At 40.3% G+C, this 23,713-nt stretch overlaps 1 long non-coding RNA gene across 1 annotated transcript; it reads right to left on the bottom strand.

The window, feature by feature from the left end:
- Positions 1–17,341: 17,341 nt before the first annotated feature.
- LOC308640509 lies at positions 17,342–23,344 on the bottom strand. The gene is made up of 4 exons (XR_014020290.1): positions 23,161–23,344; positions 21,429–21,572; positions 18,129–18,377; positions 17,342–17,480 (listed from the first exon to the last, which is right to left on the bottom strand). It is a non-coding gene; the product is annotated as an uncharacterized lncRNA (long non-coding RNA).
- Between the last annotated feature and the right edge of the window lie 369 nt (positions 23,345–23,713).

Here is a 23,713-nt window from a genome sequence, read left to right as displayed (position 1 = left end):
CTTGGAGACTGAATCTGATTGATTCCCAGACACTGCTGATTGCTGCATATTTTGTTTGTTGCATAGTTGTAAGATTTGGAAGAAGCATTTCATTAGAATTGATGTTCTCCAAAGTCAAGTCATACCTTGGTTTTAAGCAATAAAAGCTACAAACTTTGTTGGAAATTCATTGATAAGTAAGTTCTCTGACTGGACCTATGATCCATAAAAAATATGGTAGGATTTGTATACTACTCCCTACCCTGGGAAGTAAACTTAATCATATTTTCAGAGGCACCTCATTAAAGAATAATATTCTGAAATGTAGAGATAACTTAAGACCTCTAGGAAGAGATTGAGGGTCCTTTCTAAATTGTTAGGTTAAGCTAACTGTATTGGGAAATTACAATGATCGATTAAAGAAGTCTCCTTTTCATATCTAGCCTCAATCACTACTAACCAAAGTTCTTAAAATTTTGCCTGCAGTTCCGTCACGCAGTGGTGAAGGGGACGGGAGGAGAGGCCAGGCAGGGATCTGGGAGAGCCTCCTGTGGGCTGTGGTCCCTGGTCAGCCACAGACATTGCGTGGATCCAGGACTTCAGCTGCTGGGCAGGCATCCGTGGAGAGACCCCGATGTCGTTGCAGGTGGACTTGTAGACGCCACTGTGTCCTGCAAATGCAGAACAATGTCCTGCACTACCTATTGGTAACCCCCTAACGCAGGCCAGCAATACCCTCAGGGCCTGGGGGGACAGGCCATTTAAATGCCAGGGACAATTTTTCTCCTGAGCCAAAAGGGGTACATAACAGGGTCTCAAGGATCAGTGTAGTTGGGAATAAATGTGGATTCTGGAAGGGGACATAATGAATTACCTCACTCATATATTACTTAATGCCTCACGGTTATGAACTTATTTTTCTCAGAAAATTCTTTTCTCCTCCTCCTCCCCCTCCTCCTCCTCATCCCCCTCCTCCTCCTCCTCCTCCTCCTCCCTCCTCCTCCTTCTCTCTCAATTTTTAAAAATATGTTTTAGATGTCAATGGACCTTTATTTTATTTATTTTTACCTGGTGCTGAGGACAGAACCCAGTGCCTCACACATGCTAGGTGAGTGCTCTACCTCTGAGCCATAGCCCCAGCACTCTCCTTTTTTCTTTATTTTTTATTTGTAATCCCCACATACTGGTTTCTGTCAGTATTTATTTTATTGAAATTTATATAAGGATATGTACGTGTGTGTGTGTGTGTGTAAGTGTGACACACACACACACAGAGAGAGAGAGAGAGAGAGAGAGAGAGAGAGAGTCTGTGTGTGTTTATAGATAATTCTCTATTAACATATTCAGATTAATTCCTTGCCCTGAAGTCTGAATGTGTCCCACCAATCTCCAGAAAAATTCACATGAGCATATTCTTCCCACTGAGAAAAGAGCAGTAGATGTTGATCTAGAGCTGATTTTGTGAATAAGTGTCACTATTTGAGACCTAAGAGAAGAAGAAAGGATAAATCATTAGTTTGAGTTTGTATTCAGGCAGAGTGGATCCTGAATCCCAGCACAAGTCTTTAAAACTCATGGGGCTTGGAAACATTCCTTTATGTTAAAAAGTTATTTAAGGGGCTGGGGTGGTGGCTCAGCGGTACAGCACTCACCTTACACATGCGAGACCCTGGGTTCCATCCTCAGCACCACATAAAAATAAATGAGTGAAATAAAAGTATTGTGTCCAACAATTAAAAAAAAAAATTTAAAGTTTTATAAGCCTCATTTATAAGAAAATGCAGAATGGTACCAACTGTCAAAATGCAGGCAATTCTTCAGTCTCAACTTTACCCACAACCTTGATGGTTTGCTTTTACTCTGACACATGTCAAAATGCAGAATGTTTAGCTTGACACGGTGGCACATGCCTGTAATCCCAGTGGCTCAGGAGACTGAGTTAGGAGAATTGCAAGTTCAAAGCCAGCCTCAGCTGGCTTAAGACCCTGTTTCTAAATAAAATACAAAATAGGGCTGGGGATGTGGCTCAGTGGTTGAGTGACCCTAAGTTCAATCCTCAGTACCAAAAAAAAAAAAAAACCCAAAATGCAAAATGTTTTTCCAAAACCTCGAGTCTGGGCTTTCCTTATTTGCCATGGTCTATATAAAGCTGTGATCATGGAAATATGTTATTTGGGTTCCAAGGATCAAAAAGCCCTGAATGCTTTGGCTTTGGCTTTCATAACCCTGTCATGGTAACAAGCCCACATGAGCCTTTGGGAGGGAGAACTTTTGGGGGCAGGAGAATCAAAGTGCTCAGATTGACAGCCAGGTCATTCACTGAAATTCAGCAACCTTATCAACCATGAGCTAATTACATGCAGCATTAGACCCCAGCTGAACCAGTCTGAATTGGTTACCAGCTTCATCATGAGCCAATAAATTGAGTATTTTTATCCAGCGATAGATAAGTAAATCACCAGGCAGAGTGGGTTCCAAGATTCAATCACTTGGGACGTAGAGGTTCTATGGCACACAAGAGGTGCCTGACAGATGCTGATTTTTTTCTCTCCTAATTTAAATTTAAAATCAAACCTCTTATTAGTGTTGAATTACACAGAATATGTGTGGACATGCATGCATACGATGGGTGCTAAATCTCTCACAGTGACCCACACCCCACAGGAAGAAACAGACACCACAGCTTGGCCCTTAGGTCCCAGTCCAAGTTACAAAATAAGATTTCTTTTGTTTAAAATAGAGCTTAGGTTAGGGGCTGCAGTTGTGGCTCAGAGGATCAGCACTCGCCTAGCCTGCGTAAGGCACTAAGTTCGATCCCCAGCACCACATAAAAATTAAAGGTATTGTGTCCACCTACAACTAAAGATTAAATGTTTAAAAAATAAAATAAAATACAGCTTAAACTCTTTTGGAGATTTAAATGCATGTGACCTCCAGGGACACCCACCTGTGTTTGCTTTTGGAATCTGAAGTGGGAATGGCTCTGTGCCCAGTTATCAGGTGAGACATAGTGGTCACCATCTAGAAGCCTCCTGGTTGGAGCTCCCTGCTCTCTCCAACAGCATCTCTCCTGGTCTCTGACCTGAGTAGTGAAGAAGTGCACTCCCTCCCCCTGGCAGGGCTGCCTTCTCCCTAAAGTCAGGGGACCAGACCTCTGCAAACTAGAGCATCATCTGTGTCCTGAGATGCATTGGAGGGTTAGAGTGAGTTCTGAAGGTCTACCTCCAAAATATACATAACTCCATTAGGAAGTTTATATTGGAAACATCATAATATTTTAAATGCCCTGGGTTAAGTTATTGCAATGGGATTTCATGGTTCTTTTTAATCTTTAATGTGTGAATGTTCGAGAATATTAAATGACACTTGAGACACATTTTATCAGTGTTGGAAGTTGCTGCTAATTTAGGGAGTTGTTTCCCAGTTCAAAGCTCAAACTGCCTCCTGATGAGAGCAGAAAGCAGAAAAGTTAAATGAAATGTTAAAGTGATGGCTAGGAAAGGGTGTGTGGTGGTGGGGAGATCTTGAGACACTGCAGATTGTTTAGAACTAATTGCAAGGACTCACTGTGGTAGAGACTGGAGATAATGGACAGGGACTGAGCGTCCACTGCAGAGGGTGACCCATTAGCCCTCCTCGGGGCAGCTCAGCTCCTAGGGCACTCTGCATGGCAGCGGGGTGTGGGTCTGCATTTGGGACCATGCACACCCTCCCTGACCACTGCTTTGGTTATTTCAGGTACCCCTGCCCCAAGTCCTCTCTGGAGTCAACATGCCCGCAGCCCAGCATCTCCACAGATGGTGTGGTGAACATTGGGTGATCATTCTGAAAGGATCCCAATTCTGTGTGGGGTTCCTGCATGAGAATAGCTGTGGTCTCTAGGGATCCCCATTCCTCCTTCCTCCTGAGCTTTCTAAATGTCTGGAAAGCAGGCTTCAAACCCGGAAGATGCCAGTCATGCCATCTGGCTCTGCATGGGTCTATGAATGAATTCCTCCATTCCCAACTCCCTGTCCACCTTGCCAATGAGAAATTCCCCCTCCACATGATCAGCTCGGTTTCCCACCAAGTTGCAAACGGATGCACCATTTTTCCATTTGTTTTTTCTTCCAAGTACTGGCTGACTGTTTTTAAAGATTTTGTTTCGTGAATTTTCCATGAGAGGAAATCGATGACACAGGTGTCCACCCTGCATGTCTGACGCCTGGAGGGCCTAGGGAACCCCATGCCCTGGGTCCTGGAGAGTAGTTGGAGGTGTGGGGCTGGAGCCTCTCAGGGGCTCTGCATTTCCAATGTTCCTGTGGTTGGCTGTAATTAGCTACTGTGACTAGCACCAGATTCCCGGGACTGTAGCCATCTGCTAGACACCCCAAGTCCAATCTCTTTAGCTGTATACCCAGGATTATTATGATTGCATCAAATGGTGGTTCTGTCTTAATTTTTATGCAGAATCTTTAGACTAATTTCTGAAAAGCTGTACAAGAGCTGACCCTGACTCCAGATGGATCTCAGTGGAGGATGTGGGTACCTGTGTGTGGGGGGGGGGCTGTCCGCCTGGGATGTGGGGAAATGAAGGAACCCCAGACCCATGTCACCTCTTTTCCACTCTGGGACTTGGTGCCCAGCTGACTGGAGAGGGAGAGGCATGTGGAATCCTCCTATCCCCAGGCTGCCTGATCCTGGGTGGTAATTGTGGGACCATAAATATCTGTTTGAATGTCCGTCACTTATTTTTATTGATTTATTTATTTTCAGATATGTTGCTAGAGGACAAGAGGTGAGTAAAAGAGAAGGAAGAGGCCCTGGTGAGAGGTCCATTGGACCCTCTGGTTTTTATGGTCACTACCTAGTTGTAGCAGGGCCATTGGTCACTAGGCCTGTGACTCCTTCCGGCTCTGGGACTTGGTGCTCCGCTGTTGGCTCATGACTGAGCTCATGTCCAGTGTGTGAGGAAGGCAGTTTCTGAGGACGTGGGTCATGGTGGCTGCTGAAGCTTCTCCTGATGTGAAGGAAGGGGTGCTCAGGGGACCCTTCAGTCCTGAGTAACGCCAAGGAGGGGTGTGGAGGCTGCCCTCAAAACTAGGAGCTTCTAGATTGGTGTGGACCCAGCTGGCCAGGTCACTGCGGCAAGAGTTAAGGGGTCACAGGGACACCCGTGAGAAGGAAGGAGACAGAGGGCAGAGGAGCAGGCTGGGTACCGTGATGGACACAGGAACCTGACATCTGTCTGCTGACTTCCCACAGGAGGCCGGCTGGCCATGCATGGAGAGTAGGGCCCTATCCCAGGGCAGGGTGTGGGGTGTCCTGCAGGAGGGGCCAAGCCTCCCTGGGGGGGTGGACAGGTGAATGGACCCCAGACAGGCCCCATCACCTCAGAGGGAGGGGAAGAGAGAGAGAGAGAGAGAGAGAGAGAGAGAGAGAGAGAGAGAGATATGCTGGCCCCTTTTATTGGGGAAAACCTATTCAAATGAGGCAAGGGGTCAGGGTTCAGGGGGTTGGGTCTAGCTCCTGATGTCTGCTGTCAGCAGGTTGACTGACATCTGGGGAGGCCACGCCCATCTCATGAGCTGTGTGGGGATCATGGCAGAGCAAACAAAAAGACCAGAATGAGGTCCCCCCAAAGAGAGGAGCCACATGGGCTCAGTCCACCCTGTGCACTCAGTGCCCATAGTTCATGCACCAGCCCAGGGCTGGCTGGCCACATGTCCACACACTCTCCTCACCCAAGGGCTCAGGGGTGCTGGGTTCCTATGTGGCAGCTCCTGACATATTCCTGCTTTCTTAATATAAACAAATGCAACTGGGGAATTATATCTTCCCAGTCCCCTGATTCTTGATCTGAGGTCATCATGGTCTACTAGTGAAACACAAAAGGAATTAGTAGAAAACATCTCATTTCAATAGCACAATCAACTTGGAAGATCCAGGTTATTATTATTATTACTCTGCCAAACACTCATCAGAAGATTCTTCATCTTTTTCCCAATTTTAGTGGGAAACATGGCATTTGGCTATAGTAACACAGTGCATTGCTCGGGGCATTTAGGCCTTTCCACAAACCATAGAGCAGCAGGCTCATTCATAATACTTATTACAGTGGCTTCTAGAGAATTTTAACTGAGTTCCCATCCTTCCATCAGCCCTTCTCTGACTACAAAGGATCTTGGAAGTAATGTAAGTCAAATATCAGAAAGTCCAGGTTTTAAGTTTTAAAACCTAGCCACAAAGGCTGTATTGTAGAAGCAAGGAAGCATATTTCAGGTAGTGACTTCAAGGATCCTGAGATCAGGAACTTGCCTAGGTTTGGTTAATTGGCATGCACCTGTTTCAAAGCCTGAACATGAACTTCAGCATATTATAGCTCTGAAATATTAATTGGCAATAACTAGTGATATAATAAGATGCGCTGTATTCTTACAGCCTACAAGATATTCATCATCTCTTACTTCTCACATTAAGGAGTCTATTAGGTCTGTCAGGAGTGTAAATATCCTGAAGGTAGAAGTCATCCTTTTGGGTGCCATCTCGCTGAGGGTTAGGGTATTACCAATAAACCTCCAGGTGTCCTGGCATCCTGGCATAATCATCTTTATCAATTCTGGGAGACCAGTCTAAAATAGGCCCATTATTTCTAGACACTTTAAGTTGCACGGGCAAGACATTTGCACAATTTATTCACTTAGGAAAAGTGCCAATAAACTTAAACAATTTAATATGTCATTTTTCATGTCAAAATATGGACAAAAATTTTAGCTCACATCAGCATAGTAAAATCAGGGAAATAGTGATTTTAATTAAATTAATCAGTTAAAATTTTTCTAGTCAGTCCAGTACATTAAAAAAATGTCATTTGTAATTGTTTTAACTTTCTATATCTGTCTAGATAATGATATAAAGATTTTCTTAATTAAGAAAATTTTTCTATCATTAAAATCTAGAATATAAAGATCTTGTTTTACTCAAAGATGATTTCTTTCTTCTTCTGAGGACCTTTTCTCTCTGTTGAAGCATCTTCTTTTTCTTTTAGAATTTTTCCTGGTTGTACTTTGGAACAATTTCTGAAAACCTTAGAATCTATAAATGGTTGTACCTTGATAAGAAGAAATATCTCAATGAAAATATAGTTAAAGTCCTTGGATATTTCTGTAGACAGAATTACAGTTGTTTATCATCTTATAAACTTTGTACAATAATTTGAGAGTTAGAGATCACTCAATGGTTGTTTTATGTCTTGAAAGCAAATATATAGTGAAATCTATCTCAAATATCTAAGTAAAAGGCAGATCATCAGATAAATGCATGTATAAGAAATATATAAATTATGTGTTTTCTGTTGAAGAAAAAAATTAGAGAAATTTGTATTAATTTAACATATAGATATGTTCATTATTTCATGGATTAACAATTACAGGTTATTTATAAACATCTAGAAATAATGTATATTAGTAATAAGGGCGGGGCTGTGGATTAGTGGTAGAGTGCTCACCTGGTATGTATGAGGCACTGGGTTCGATCCTCAGCACCACATAAAAATAAAGGCATTATGTTGTGTCCATCTACACCTAAAAAATAAATATTAATAAGAATCAAGCTTTAAAAAATAAATAAAAAAATAAAGATATTGTGTTCATCTAAAACTAAAAAAAAAAATTAAAAAGAATAAGGGCGTAGGGCTGGGGATATAGCTCAGTTGGTAGAGTGCCTGCCTCATATGCACAAGGTCCTGGGTTCAATCCCCAGCACCACCAAAACAAATAATAATAAGAGCATAACTTATAATCATATTAACTTTATGTAACCACGTGGTTCTTCACATATTTGGATCAATTTCAATTTATTTTTAACTAGGAGTGCATGCTTATATGGGCCATGGCATGATGTAGCTGAAATATGATCTTTGTATACATTTACTCATTTCTTGCAATTATATAGTCAGGAATTAGAATAAGGGTTTCTTGATTTTCATAGGCATATTATCGGCCTTTGTTCCTGTGATGTAAATGCGTCCCTATAACCTTCAGAACTAAAAGCAAAATAGAAAGCATATGTATTTCTTATAATTGTCATATTAACTCTGCAATGTGTCTTCATAATACAGCCATAAAGAAAAAAATTAGGTTATTTGGCTTTGAAAATAAGTTAGGCTCAGGGCTGCAACTTAGAAACCTGTGGAATTAGATTTTGCCTGAAAAAGATATTTCTTTAGCATTTATAGGTGGGCATTCTTAAACTGCAGGCTCTGTGTAGTTACAGCAGCAGGTCTGGGTGAAACTGGAAGTGCAGGTTAGTGGCTGGAAGGCAGAACTGGAAATTTTGAGTGACATTGGAAGAACCAATGAGAAGCCCGTGAACATGCGGGAGGCGGGACCAGGAAGCCAGTCAACAGGCCAGGCTTGGGGCGTTACCATGGTGACCCTAGCTGGTTGCATTCCATTGTCTGTGTTTCCTGGAGGCGGCAGGATCCTCTGGTGGGCAGTGGCTGCCTTGTCTCTGTGACCTGCACTTGTAGCCTGTGTTCTCCTGTCTTTGTACCTTCCCTTGCAGCACGTGGGACTTTAAAAGTGAGTTTTAACAGCAGACGCCAGTGTTCCTACCAGATCTTAAGGCAGTCTGCCCTTGGCACCCAGGCCAGGTTGTTTAAGGGTTAAAGCACTGCTGGCTGGGGGTCTAGTACAGACCCCATAGGGAGCAGCAGCTAAATTGTCCCCAGCAGCTGAGTCACAGCCACTGTGATCCATAGGACAGGAATGTAGCAAAGAGGTTCAGGATAAACCTTGTGAGTCTTCACAAAAACAAGAGAAAATAAAATTCACTTCTCTAACAGGTAAAGAATCCTTGTATCAAGTCTCATCACAAGTTTCCCCCCTTTTCTCCCTCTCCAAGCTCAGACTCTAGTACATGAACCCAAAAAACCTTTACCTAATATTATTTCAAAATATAAAGATTCAGAAAAACAAACCAAGAGAGTCCACAGAAGCGCTTTGCCCATGGGAGAGGACTGAACTTAACAACATGTCCCATTAGTCATCTTAATAACTCTTTGCATTTATTTAGGGTCTCTAAAATTGTAAAAATGATTTTTTTTCTTTCTACAGACAAAATATTCCCAAACATTTAAAAGTTTAACTTCGGGGCTGGGGAAGTGGCTCAAGTGGTAGCGCGCTCGCTGGCATGCGTGCGGCCCGGGTTCGATCCTCAGCACCACATACCAACAAAGATGTTGTGTCCGCCGAGAACTAAAAAATAAATATTAAAAAATTCTCTCTCTCTCTCTCTCTCTCTCTCTCTCTCTCTCTCTCTCTCTCTCTCTTTAAAAAAAGAAAAAAAAAGTTTAACGTCACAGATTTTTTTTTCTGCCTAATTCACTTACTTTCTACAATTCAGCCCACAATACTCTGCAATTCGAAGCAAGATTAACTTCTAGAGAGAAATTCCAACTACACTACATTTCTACAAATCACCCTGGAATGCCCCTACAGGCCACCAATTGTCCAGTCTCATGACAAAACACTCAGGGTCACTCCAGGTGAACTGGGCTGCACGAAATAACCACACAGAGACAGAGAAATTTCTTTGGGTCCTGTGATGGCTTCTCTGACCTTAGGGGTTGGGGAAGAGAGAGAGAGAAAAAGAGAGAGGAGAGGAGAGGAGGGAGAGAGAGAGAGAGAGAGAGAGGGAGGGAGGGAGGGAGAGAGGGAGATCACCTGCTGACCCCTTTTATTGGGGAAAACCTATTCAAATGAGGCAAGGGGTCAGGGGTCAGGGGGTTGGGTCTAGCTCCTGATGTCTGCTGTCAGCAGGTTGACTAACATCTGGGGAGGCCACGCCCATCTCATGAGCTGTGTGGGGATCACGGCAGAGCAAACAAAAAGACCACAATGAGGTCCCCCCAAAGAGAAGAGCCACATGGCCTCAGTCCACCCTGTGCGCTCAGTGCTCATGTTTCTCGCACACAGCCCAGGGCTGGCTGGCCACATGTCCACACTCTTGTCACTCAAGGCTAAGGGGCGCTGGGTTCCTATGTGGCAGCTCCTGACTCCCCTCCTTTCAAAAGGTGAGGTGCTGGTCTTAGTCTCCAGTATTTCTGCGGGTCTGTTAGAATTCCCTTGGGTGTGGTGTCCTGCTGTGGCCCACTGCCCCATGGCCCTGTGAGTGGCACAGGACCTCAACATGTAGGTACTCATCTGCAGTATCCAGATGAAATTGTTGGGAATGGCATTCCTGGGAACTGTGCAGACAGTGAGAGAGGGTGGACTAGGAGACTCAGGCTCCTGATGGCGCAGGAGCAGTAGGGCAGGAAACGGGGGTCTGGACACCAAGACCCTGAAGCAACACTTGATTAGTGGTTGCACAGCCCAAAAGGATGTTCCCAAAGTCTGAGCCCCGAGCAATGCACGGATTTCACTTTTATACATAAGTTTATTTTGGGTACATCAAGGCAATGGAGTTGGTGCCTTCTATTGAGGGCAGAGTGTCCACTCCTTTCTGGTGCAAGCTTGGTAACAGCCTTGGGACTCTCATCTCAAGCAGCTTAGGGTCTTTGACTGTGCTGAGCTTGGAGGGACTGTCCCCATTGCTTGGTCTCCTGCCTGTGCTGCTGTGGTTTTCTTCTGTAGGTGTCTGTTAGCGACCCGAAGTCTCTGTGGGTGAACAGCAGTAACCAGGGCTGCTGGGGCAGCAGAGAAGCCAAGGGCTGTCAGCGCTCAAGTTAATCTGCCCAAGTTCCTGTTTCTCAGGTGCTTGTTGTATTGTGTTTTGGAGCTGAACTCCCCCTGGGAGCAGGGAGTGGCGTGTGTGTGTGTGTGTGTGTGTGTGTGTGTGTGTGTGTGAGAAAGGAGCTGTGAGCTGGGCTATTTCGACATGCAAACCCCAGGATTGGCAGTGCGGACTGTCTCAGGCAGACCCAGAGGCTATTCAGCCAAGGGAACTGGAATGGTGACCAGTCACCCAGGGAGCTTAGACTCCAATACCTCCATGCAAAACTGGCAGGAACTTAGACCAGGTGCTCAGAATGCAAATTCCAGGCCCAAACCAGCTCAGGAATTGAGCAGATGCCACTGAGAGATCCAAAGTGAGCCCCCCGAGACTCGGAGAATCTGGCATGGATGTCTGGCTCCCAGGCCATGTGGCCTGGTGTCATTACAGATCAGAGAGGCCAAAAAGAGTCCATGTCCACCTCCCCCAGCCCACTGAATGGCAGGGACAGTGGCTAGGAGAAGACCAAGACTGAGCTCAGGTGGGAATGAGCTTTGCTGGTGGTGGTTCAGGTGCGAGAGGCCAGAGCTTCCCAGCTCCCCTCCCCTCCCCTCCATCAGCCTCCAGCAAGACCTCCCTGGGGATGGGAGGAGCAGGACAGGCCTAGGGACAGAGGACTGCAAACTGCAGTTGCCTGCCTGGCCAGAGACAGGCTGTGCCCCACCACCCCCACTCCACTCAATCACTGAAGCCAGATTTACAGATAGGTAGTTAGCTAGGGTAATTAGGCAAATGGAGCCTAATATAGAGTAAGATAAAAAAAAAATGGAGAACATTATGGAGAAAGGAGTCCAGGAACCAGAGCAGCACTTGGGGATATTGAAATGTTACTGTCCCTAAGGCCTGGAACCCATCCTAAGGGACTGTTCATGAAGCAGCTCCCAGCAAACAGGGAGGTGCTCAATTACTCCTCCAGCCCACCTGTCCCTATCTTTTGGCCTTCCCACCTGCATTCTGTCACTGCAGGATAGAGGGAAGCAAAGGACAGGAGTGTGGCAAAGCTGAAAGAAGACCTTAGCTATAAAAGAGGGATCCATGGATTCCGCCTTTCAGGTTCCCTTCTTCCTTCGGGGAGAAGTCTTCTCTGCTGTGCTTTGGTGAAGCCTTCCACTGTCCACTGTGCCCTTGCCCAGGTGGCTTCTCTGGTGTTATACTCCAGGATTCGGGGAGCAAGGCGTCTCGCCAGTCAACTGAGGTCAAATCAGCACTGAGCAAAGCCACCGCAGGGAGAAGAGGAACAGGGTGGGTGGAGAAAATGGAGCTCAGGGCTCTGGAACAGCTTTGCCCCCATCTAAAGAAAACACACACACACACACACACACACACACAAACACACAAAACCTTCAGTATGTCCAAACAGCAGAGCCATGAAGGGTCAGCTCTGTTCCCACGGGCTGTGCCCAGGGGATTCAGGCACCCAGGGGAGACAGGCCGGGCACCTTCTGCACCTCCTCCATCAACCAGCCAAGAAGGGGCTCTAAGGACCCTAAAGGCTGTTTGGCACAAGCAGCAGAAGGAAAGAAAGGGGGGAAGGTGGGGGAGAGAGAGAGAAAACAGAGAGAGGAGGGAGAGGGAGGGAGGATGGGGGTTTCACTAGAAAAACTAGGGAGAACAGGAACACGTCTCAACATTGTAAAAGTTATCTATGCTAAAGCCCCAGGCCAACATCATTCTAAATGGAGAAAAATTGAAAACATTTCCTCTAAAAACTGGAACCAGACAGGGATGCCCTCTTTCACCACTTCTATTTTACATAGTTCTTGAAACACTGGCCGCAGCAATAAAGAAATTAAAGGGACACAGAGTGGAAAAGAAGAACTCAAATTAGCACTATTTGCCTATAATAGGATTCTATACTTAGAAGACCCCAAAAATTCCACCAGAAAACTTCTAGAACTAGTAAATGAATTCAACAAAGTAGCAGGATATAAAATCAACACCCAGACATCAAAAGCAACTCTGTATATCAGTGACAAGTCCTCTAAAAGGGAAATGAGGAAAACTACTTCATTTACAATAGCCTCAATAAAAAATAAAATACTTGGGAATAAACCTAATGAAAGAGGTGAAATACTTCTACAATGGAAACTATAGAATGCTAAAGAAAGAAATTAAAGAAGACCTGTGAAGATGAAAAGATCCCCTTTGTTCCTGGATAGATATAATTAATATGGTCAAAATGACCATACTACCAAAAGCACTATACAGATTTAATGCAATTCCAATCAAAATCCCAATGACATTCCTCATAGAAATAGGTCTGGAAAAATAAGAGACCCAGAATAGCTAAAGCAATCCTTAGCAGGAAGAGTGAAGCAGGTGGCATCACTATACCAGACCTTAAACTATACTACAGAGCCATAGTAACAAAAACAGCATGGTATTGGCACCAAAACAGACTGGTAGACCAATGGTACAGAGTAGAGAACACAAGAGACCAACCAACAAAATCAGAGTTATTTTATATCAGACAAAAGTGCCAAAAACATGCATTGGAGCAAAGATAGCCTCTTCAACAAATGGTGCTGGGAAAACTGGAAATCCACATGCAGCAAAATGATATTAAACCCCTATCTCTCAACATGCACAAAACTCAACTCAAAGTGGACCATGGGCCTAGGAATTAATCCAGAGACGCTGAGTCTAATAGAAGAAAAAGTAGTCCCTAGTCTTCATCATGTGGGATTAGGCCCCAACTTCCTTAATAAGCTCATATAGGACAAGAATTAAAATTAAAAATTCATAAATGGGATGGATCTAAATTAAAAAGCTTCTTCTCAGCAAAAGAAATGAGATGAATAGAGAACCAACATCTTGGAAGTAAATTTTCACCACACACACGAACAGAGGGTGCACACACACAACACACACACACACACACACACACACACACACACACACATTCTTCATCTCCTTTAGTAAATATAGCACAATACCCCAAAAAGTCATCTCCAGTTGTGTGAAAAGAAGTCACATGACTCTACTGCAGAGCAGGAAGGCCCACTTGCGAACCCCTTACAGAAACACAGTGTTTGTTTATTTGTTGTACTGGGGAATAAGCTCAGGAGCCCTAAACCACTGAGCCACCTCCCCAGCCCTATTTTGGATTTTAGTTGGACACCATGTCTCACTGGGTTGCTTAGCACCTTGCTTTTGCTGAGGCTGCTTTGAACCTGCAATTCTCCTGCTTCAGCTTCCCAAGTCAGTGGGATGACAGGCGTGTTCCAGCACATCTGGCTCCCAGTTATTTTGAGACAGGGTCTTTCTAAATTACTGAGGCTGGTCTCCAAATTGCCATCCCTCTGCGTCAGCCTCCTGAGTCACTAGAAGTGGAGATGTATCCTACCACACTTTCCAGGAAATGGATTTAACAAGATCACATGAACCCAATCTCCTTGTCAGAAACTCAGAAATGCATTGTGAGCATCTTGCAAATGATTCAGAGATAGAAACTGTTATGTACCTATATTTATCTAGAAAGAGGAAAATAGATAAAACAAGTTAATGAAATAGTAATTTGGGGGGAATATTTTCTAGGGATTCTTTTCCCTACTGTTACAAATCTTCTATAAATCCAAAATTGTAAAAATAGAACATTTTTGAAAGAAAAAATGAATTTTTAAAACATCACCAAGTAACAGCATACTTGTTAATCATATCAGTTTTATTATGAGTGTTGTATTGTAGTTATCTAGCATGTTCTGACTTGTAGAAAATATTAAAAAATCATGAATGATGACACATGTTAGCAATTCACTTTAAAATTCTTCAGTGGGCAAGAGTACTTTATACCAGAATCTGCAACTTCAGTATTAGTTTCCAAAATTGTATAATCAAAGAGAAAAGCCAAAAATCATTAAGCAAATGCTGTTTCTGATAAGTCAGTGCTTTGTATTAAAATTACAAAAATTTTACAAAGACTGTATGTGTGATGGTACTATAATAATTCTAACACAGTAACACATTAATGAATGTATTTCTCCCTGGAAACACACTCAATCAACATAACCAGCATATCAAAATAGCATTGTCTAAATCTCTAGATCCACATTCAGTGATATATATAATATAAATAATTCATCATTAATGTGACATTTAGGATCCACCAAATTAGTGTTGATCATTTGGTAGTTCGAATGAAGCTTAAATGCTAGCATTTAGACAGTTTGAAAACACATATCTCAATAAAAACTGGTTTGCATTTGCACTTCAAATTTTCTTGTAGATGTACATAAAGTTTCTTATTTTGAGAATTTCATCATGTATATGATACACACATCCACTTCCATAGTTTTTAACATCATACATTTCATCAAACAATTCAAGTATTATATCAAGAGTCTGAAAAACACAATATTAGCTTTCATATCATATTTTTTCTTAAAAATCTCTGTATATCCTTGTGATGTTTCCAAAAATAGATCTTGTCTTGGTTTATTAGTAATTCTTAAAGCAGAAGCTCCAGTGGATCAAGATTCAAATTCTGTAGCAAGTGGAGAGAAAAAGAATTACATTTTTGTCTCAAATATTTTATAAGCATCAATCAGTTAAAAAGTTGAGAACTTCTTATTGTTCACAAGAATGAAAAATAGATATGTATATCCATAATACAAAATTACAATGAAAATCAATATGCCCATAGTGTTACCTATAGTTATCATGACTATCAGAGATCTGGGCTTCCCACCCCTTATTCGTAAACTTACACCATATGCTAGGGTACTCTGGCAAGCACTAGGATGACAATATGGAGATGATAATGGACACCCCTCAACAGTCATGTATTATAGATTAAAAAGCAGGCAAGCAGGCAGTTGACATACAGATTCCTTGGCATTATGACAGGTATAAAACAGGACCCTATGGGGACACTGAGAAGGGACTTCTTTCCCAAATTTGTGTCAGTTTTGGAGGTCCTTTATTAGAGGTTATACATGAGTTGACACCTGAAGGATGAGGAGAAATTGTGTGTGAGAGAGAGAAGAGAAGAGGTACATGCAGACAATGAGAAGAGGAAGAACACTTGTAGAATCAGCAGTGGTCCAGTGTCACTAGAAGTTAGAGTGCAGTGACAATATAGCAAGTGAGAAGAGAGAAGGCTTTGAATAACTTGACAAGAATCCAGTTGATTTGAGTATTTTAATTTCTTGCTGAACAGAAACATACCTCAATATTTTAAAGGCCATCTATGCTAAGCCCTAAATGGAGAAAAACTGAAGGCATTTCCTCTAAAAACTGGAACAAGACAGGGATGCTCTCTTTCACCACTTCTATTCAACATAGTTCTTGAATCTCTAGCCAGAGCAATTAGACCAATGAAAGAAATTAAAGGGATACATAGAGGAAAAGAAGAACTCAAATTATCACTATTTGCAGACAATATGATTCTATACCTAGAAGGCTCATAACATTTCACCAAAAATCTCCTAGAATTAAAAAATGAATTCAGCGAAGTAGCAGGATATAAAATCAACACCCATAAATCAAAGGCATTTCTGTATATCAGTGACAAGTCCTCTGAGAAGGAAATGAGAAACACTACCCCATTTACAACATCCTCAAAAGAACAACCAAAAAAAAAAAGGAAAGAAAGAAAAAACAAACAAACTTGGGAATCAACTTAATAAAAGAGGTGAAAGATTTACACAATGAAAACTACAGAACCCTAAAGAAGGAAATCAAAGATGACCGTAGAAGATGGAAAGATCTACCTTGCTCTTGGATAGGCAGAATTAAAATTATCAAAATGACCATACAACCAAAAGCATTATGTGGATTTAATGCAATTCTGATCAAAATCCTAACCCTTAAATATAGGCAACTAGAAAATAATAGTAAAGCTACAAAGATTTATTATTCAGTGAACCAATTCAAGAACTTAAAGAACATTCCTTGTAGATGTTTTCAAGCATTTACTGCTGCCATATATACATTCTACCCATCATCTGGATAGATTAAGCATTTGACACTGAGCCAAGTCAGAGCAACCACCACTGGGGAGAACAAGATAGCTGGGTTGGTGTTACCAGGACTTCAGGAGGATCCTGTCTGTTCCTTCTGTCATTCACAGGCCCCAACACTGACTATGGGAATATTTTTAACCACTTTGTAAGCTATACTTCCCTTCAACCCTGTGATAATCTTTCCCTTTCTCACAAGTATGACAATGTTGAGAGGAAAAAGTATAAAGGACATTTTGTCTCTAGGTACCATCTAAGGATAATATCAAAGATCAAAATTAAAAAGCAGTTCATCTACCAGGTGCCAGAATGTGCCCAGCGTGTAGTGATAGCAATATTGCACACATAGGGCTGAAGTTATAAGAGTCTAATAAACCAGATTACATACAGGAGAACACCAAGGGAAGAAAGTTTGATAGTTTGCTTCCAGATGTAATGCAAAGGTGGGTGAAAGATAAACTTCCTGGGCTAATATTTCAAAAGTACATTCATTTCCCAATATTACTTCCACAAATTAGATGGTCTAGTTAGCTTTTGCATGCTACTCATCTCAAAGTTATGCAGTAGAGACAAATTAAGGAGATTAAGTTGCTCTTTCAGTCTAGGTTTTGACGTACTTGTGGAACTTGGATTCATCTATATGGAAATGTCTATATTTTTCCAGTTGTATTCCTTAGTTTTCAGTTCAGATTCCAGATTGCTAATTCTGAGCTCCATCTGAGTTTTTATTGAAGCAAAACCAGTCTGTCTTAACTGTTCTGAAACTTCCGGAGCTGCTGCCTGGGTCTAAAGAAAATTAAAAGAATATATCTTTAAAACAATTTATAACCCAAATAATTATTATATATTTATTTTGTTTAGTTCTGAGTCAAAAATTCAGACAGCAATTTTACATGTGTAGAAGATACTAGACTTTAAACTTTACTCATCAGTGCCAATTACATTAAACCTGAACTAAAAATAATTGAGTTCTTCCTCTCCACCTTACCTCCTCATCCCCTGCCCACCCCTCCTCCCATCTCCCCCTCCTCCTCTCTATTGCAGATATAACCCAGGGCCTGGCACAGGCGAGGCAAGCTATGTACCATCCAACTGTGATCACAGCCAGGAATCATTCTCATGTTAGTACTCAGATCATCTGATAATTTAAAGAATAATAGAATCAGTTCAATATAAAAACTGAAAAATTTAACCTAACAATTCAAGTATGTTATGTTTCTGCATCACATTTTTTCTTTTTCTCCTTGTAGTCTTATTTATGCCCACTATTATTAAATATCAAACGAGTATCAGATGACAATCATTACTCAAAACAACTTTGCTCAATGATAGAGGATACACATATAACGAATATATCCAAAATACAATTTACAGGGAAGTGAGTTACAGCACATTACAGATAAATGATAAGATAGCCTGTAAAACCAGAAGTACTTGGTTTTGCTTCTCGTCTAAATCGCATCTTGCTGGTTGTTCAGTGCCTCCTTCCACTCGAGTGCCCTGTGTGTGTCTTGGGAAGTTTACTACATCTTCTTCCAGCTTCTTCTGATTCTTGTCTATTGTTTCAAATCTATCTTGGATACTTTTTAGAGAAAACAAGTTCTGCAAAAAACACTGGTAGTTTGCTTCCAGACGTAAATGTTTTGAAGATGCACTGTCCATCTTTGTAGTAAGATCATTTATCTGCATGAACAAAAAACACACTATCAAAATAAGATGCTGAAAATATTTGACACAAACTCAACAAATTTTACTTAAGTTCAATTGCAACAAAACAATCTATACCAGCATTGTGAGGAGTAGATTAAATTTCTATAATAGGATATATTAGCTTCTCAGTTGGTTGAGGATTACAGATCTATAAATCCCTATCCTGGCTACACAATGTTGGGGGAAACCTAGATTTTTTTCCCCATGCTGACAAAAGTGTGAGCATTCCACAGATAAACTCACTATTGGATTAAATAAATTTAATTTTGTATTTAATCAATGAAATATAGTTAGAATAAAAGTCTTGACAGGTCAACCTATTAACAAAACTTATTGGTATGATATAAAGTAGTAACTTTGTGAAAAAAACTGTTAGGCAAATATATTTTCCATTTGTTCTAGAATAGGTGTGAATATCAGATATTACTGACACCTTGAGTGGGTTTATATTTCTACAAGATAATCACCATGCAAACAATGTTGGTGACAGAAAAGTCAGAAAGTGCAAGAAAAATTTATTTTTATGTGAGCTCTGAGTAAAAGAGACCAAATGAGCAAAAATGGACAAGACAGAAAGCACAGTATGAGCAAGACAGAGAGATGATGAAATCAGCACAATTTTCGAAGACTACCAAGAGGCAGGGGAATAAGAATGTGTCCACATGTTAACTTGTAAATACATGTTCCCAGCCATGTAGTACTGGTGTAGTCAAGAAGTGGAAGCATTTTAGGGTTCACTGATGATTGGCTAAGTGACATAGTCATAAAATAGAATTCTACTGGGCAACAGAAAGAAATAAAATAGTGATGCTTGCTACAACACAGAGGATCCCTGAAAACACTATTCTAAGTCAAAGATACTGGTTAAAAAAAGACCTGGTGTTGTATAAATCTACTTGTATGAACTATCCATTATGGAGTAATTTTAGAGTTAAAACTATAAACCAGTTTCCTCAACAAAATTCCCAATGTGCAAGAAGTAAAATCAGGAATCAGTAAATGGGGGCTGATAGTTCAGTGGTAGAGTGCTTGCCTAGCATCGAGAGCCACTGGGTTTGATCCTCAAATAAAAATAAAGATATTGTGTCCATCTACAAACTACAAAAGAGTTCTTAAAAGGATCCATAAATGGGTTGGTATCAAACTAAAAATCTTCTTCACAGCTAAGAAAACCATTAAGAATATGAACAGAGCCTACAGATTGGAGAAAGTCTTTTCCACATGCACCTCAGATAGGGCATTAATCTGCAGGATATACAAATAATTTAAAATATTTAAAAAACAACAAAAAAACCCCAAATAATCCAATCAATAAATGGACAAAGGAACTGACAGACACTTCACAGAAGAACATTGGCAAATGGTCCACAAATATATGAAATAAAAAAGGTTCAACATCTCTAACAATTTGAGAAATGCAAATAAAACTGCACTGAGATTCCTTCTCTCTCTGGTCAGAATGGCAATTATCAAGAATGTTACAAATAATGATAAATCTTGGCGAGTGTGTGGGGAAAAGGTTCACTCTCACATTGCTGCTGTGACTGCAAATTTGTGCAATCACTCTGGAAAGCAGTATGGAGAGTCCTCAGAAAATTTGGAAGGGAACCATTCGATCCAAGTTTTTCTGCTCCTTGGTATATACCCAAAGGACTTAAAATCAGCATGCTATCATGACACAGCAATATCAATGTTTATAGCAGCTCAGTTCACAATGGCTAAGCTATGGAACCAATATAGGTGTCCTCCGACAGATGAATGGATAAAGAAAATGTGTTATATATACAAAATGGAATATTCCTCAGCTGTGAAGAATGAAATTATAGCATTTGCCAGTAGTAAATGAATGAATCTGGAGACTATCATACTAAGTGAAATAAGCCAATTCAAAGGTTGAAAGTACTGTCTCATAAGTGGATGCTAACACACAGTAAGGGGTGGGGAGGAAAGAATAGAAGTTCATTGGGTTAGACAAAAGGGATGGGAGTGAGAATGGTAATAGGAAAGACAGTCAAATGAATCTGACACAACTTTCCTATTTATATACGAATCCACGACCAGTGTAACGCCACATTATGTACAAACATGAGAATATGAAGTTATACTCCATGTATGTGTATGTTGAAATACAGTCTACTGTCATGTATATCTAAAAGGAACAAAAACTTAAAATATATATAAATTACTATTGTTTACAATTATGAATTATTAAAAAATATATTGGTTTTCTAGGGCTTGGGAAGATGGAGGGATTAGACCACTGACAGCTAAAGGGTTCCAGGCTTCTTTTCAAGAACATGAAAATGTTTTAAAATTGACTGTAAGTGATTACATAACTCTGCTAATATACAAAGAAAACACTGAAGTTTACATGTTAAATGGGTGGATTAGATGGCATGTGTATTACATATATCATAAAAAATTTCTTTTAAGAAATCTACTGAAAGAACCTAGATAACATTTTTTCATTGTATAGCTTCGTATCAGTACCAGACATATTACAAATATTTATATGCTTTCATAACGTATCTAAAATGAAAGAAAAAATAAGAGAAAAGCCTAGGTTTTCCAATAATTAAAAAATAACCTACACCATACATGTATTTTCAGAAAAGCATAAAAGCTTTTTTTGTACACTTTAAAAAAATTCATTTAATAATTACATGTAGATTGTGTATACATGAACAAAAATGAAGGTAATAAATGACACAATTCCTTGAAACATTCTATTAAATGGTACCTCTGGTTTAATTTTCCTTGAATCACCATGGAAGTCGAGATAGCATTAAAAGGTGCTGGGTTTATAAAAAAAGTCTCAGCTTTCCTCAGGGTAGATATTTCAATGAAAGATGTATGACATTGTAACAGAAAAATTCCACAATAAAAAGTGTAAAGATCACAAAATATAAAATCAATTATAATGAAAATACAAAGAAAGCTATTCATTGAAATGAGTGTACTGGAACATTTTTATTACTTAAGCAGGTGTAGATTTACAGTTGATATGTTCACTTTTGTACATACTTGACTTGTCATTTGTCTTAGTGTCTTCTTTAAATCTCGTCTTTTGTCTTTTAAATTTGTGTGAAAACGTGGTAAATCTTCTGGTGAAGCAGATTGTAATTTCAGGATACCAGCCGGTTGTTTTTCAAGATGCCTCACAACTACCTGATGAGATATTTCTGTTAATGATTTTGTTACTCAGCTCACTTTAAAATATATTAAGAATATTTTATAATAATGTTTACTCTGAAAACAATCACTACATACACATATTCATCCCATTTTTCACATGTGTGTACACTCCTATTTATTTCTGAATTCCCTGAAAGAAACAGAAGGTTCTATACTCCTGCCTAATCACTGTCACATTCTTTAGCAACGGTCAAGCCCTTTCTATGTACTGCCCTCGATAAGGTTGCAATGCTCAACAACCCACTGAATTCTCAATCAGAAATGGTTATGCAAGTCTCACTGGTGGTGGTGAATTCTACAGAGGTACCCCTCTTATTAGAGGCTCAAATTAACCCCCAAATCCTCACATCTTCAAACCTTTGCTGAAATAATTCCAATATACTTCCATGAGGAATAAGAGAGACCCTGGGTAACCTGCTCTCCACCTCAGTGCCTGTCCTCAGCTCCTAGAAATCTCACTGGCCCTCACACCACTCCTGCTCTACATAAATCCTGCCGCCTCATTAGTCTGGAAATGGGGGTTCAGTGCCAAATTAATGAACTGTAGATGGCTATGATTATCTTTGTACTGAAAGGCTATTTCAGATAAGCAATTGGGCCTTGAAATGAAGAAAACTATGAGCAAGTTTTATCATGGATATATGCAATAAATTACAGATTAAATCCACTGTTTTTGCTGCAGTTCATCACATTTGTCCCAACCTATGATAATGACAAACACGCTTTTTTAAAGAGGTGGAGAGGTCATGAATAAAGGAAAAAATATCAGGACAGTTATTTTCAGATTTAAGTTGATTGGCATGACTAAAAATAAACTTACCAACTAGAAAGATATAAAAATATAGTGAAGAAAATCTATTAAAAAACACAGCACCTACATTTCAGTTCAGCTGGAAAATATGGAATGAACTGTCAAAGTAATTAACTCAGTTGAAACTAGGTATGAGCATTTCCATTTATCTGCTTCATTGTGGTTTTAAAGTATGGCAACATGAAGACATTAAAATTGTTATTCCGTGATGGGATGTAGCTCATTGGTAGAGTGTGTGTTTTAGCATGGGCAGAGCTCTGGATTCAATTAACAGCACCAAAATTAGACATTGTTTCAGCATTATTGAGACAGTATTACTAATGCCATCATATACATCTACTAAGTCTGTGTCTCAGTCTCTCAAATCTTTATAAGAAACACAATTTCTTAAATTGAGGAATCTGTCATGTCCAAGTTTGAAAATTTCCTCCTTTTCAAATATTAAAATCCATTTTATCTAAGTTTTTTGTGTGTTTATTTGGCATATGACTACCTAAGTTACTTTAAAATATACACATAGCATGTAAGAATTAGAGCAGGGAATTGGAAGATGTATCAGTTCAAACACAGATCATTTATTTGTGCTGGGAATGAGGTGTAAGTTATATTTGCTGGAACTCAGGTTGTACTTCTGTGTTGATAACAGAAAACACATTTATAATATATGAATTTTTATATTCATCAAGATTCAACATTTAGCCATAAGCAAATATCAGTTCAAGTATTCCTTCCAAGACCCTTTATACTTACTACTTCTTTCTCCTTTCCATATTGATCCAATTGTTCTTTTAAATGATTAGTTTCACTGGTTAATTCCATATATTCATTTTCCAGCATGAGATAATGTTTGTCATTCTGAGCTTGAATTCTTTTTATAATATCCTGAAATTGGGTTTGGATATTAATAATTTCATCCTTTTTATCATTAGCTTTGTTCTGATAGTCATTCAAAGGTCTTTAAGCAATGTAGTTTCACTCTGTAGTTTAGACACCTGCTCTCTAGAAGCTTCCTGCTTTCGGAGGTGTGCATTCCTTTTTCTCTGTTCATTTTGATGCCCGTGTTCCATCCCCTTCAGTTGGCACTGTCTTTGTTTCAGGTGTCTGTTTACCTGTTGTGTAGCCAAAGTCATGACTCTGAGAGTACCTCTTGTCTTATGCAGCTCGTTTTCTAGGTCACTAGTTTGTATTTCAGACTTTGGAGCCTTTTGGGAAGGAATCTCACTACTAACTTCTAGGTTAATTACATCAATATTCTTTTCTTCCTGTGAACTAAAGTCTTTATCTCTGGCTCTCTGGAAAGCAA

Source organism: Spermophilus citellus (genome assembly GCF_964194105.1).
Source record: "Spermophilus citellus genome assembly, contig: SCAFFOLD_241, whole genome shotgun sequence".
Classification (NCBI taxonomy): Eukaryota; Metazoa; Chordata; class Mammalia; order Rodentia; family Sciuridae; genus Spermophilus; species Spermophilus citellus.
This window is presented reverse-complemented; position numbering and strand designations above follow the sequence as displayed.